General features: G+C 25.4%; 1 protein-coding gene across 1 annotated transcript in view; it reads left to right on the forward strand.

The window, feature by feature from the left end:
* LOC107656439 (solute carrier family 13 member 4-like) overlaps positions 1 to 684 on the forward strand; it is a 17378-nt gene that overhangs the window by 10847 nt on the left and 5847 nt on the right. The gene's annotated exons all lie outside the window — the stretch shown is intronic.

Raw genomic sequence — 684 nt, forward strand, 5'->3', positions numbered from 1 at the left:
CATGCACCAGAAACCTGTGATGGGTTTAAACTGATGGCTGCAGTGTAAGTGGGTCATATAGTGTGACTTTAACTTGACAAAACACAAGCGAGAGGAGCAAAATCTATAGAGTATTACAAGAAACACTTCTCTATAGGTTTGCTTAATTAACATCACCTTCAGAAAGTGCTAGAAAAGGATTGATATTTTATAACAAGAATAAACAAAATTTTGTTGGGCCATTCTTGGTGATGAAAGGTTGAGAAAATTCACTGGCTATAAAAGTTTCTTAGCAGCAGTGAAATTGTAATTTGTGTTATTCAATAAATAAATAAATAAAAATAAAATTAGAAAATGTAAATAGGGAATAACAATATACAAATAGACAATTGTATGCCAATTTGTATATTGTTATTCCCTACTTGATCTAATTTTATTTGTATTTATTTATTTTTAAATAATATAATAAAAAATTAAATAATAAATAAAATAAAAAAATAAATAAATAAAATAATAAAAATTTAACTTTTTTGTTTTATTTGATATGATTCCAAGTTTTTGTGAATAAAAGTGTCAACTAAAAGTCAAAATATTAAGTAACAAGTAGCATTTCCCTTAAAATCACACCTAAAAATCACAGTGGAAAATGCTGAGTCTCATTTAATAAACAGCAATTTAATCAAATAAATAGGTCTAGAAATTCTA

The sequence above is a fragment of the Sinocyclocheilus anshuiensis genome, unplaced genomic scaffold, assembly GCF_001515605.1.
Source record: "Sinocyclocheilus anshuiensis isolate Anshui unplaced genomic scaffold, SAMN03320099.WGS_v1.1 scaffold183, whole genome shotgun sequence".
Classification (NCBI taxonomy): domain Eukaryota; kingdom Metazoa; phylum Chordata; class Actinopteri; order Cypriniformes; family Cyprinidae; genus Sinocyclocheilus; species Sinocyclocheilus anshuiensis.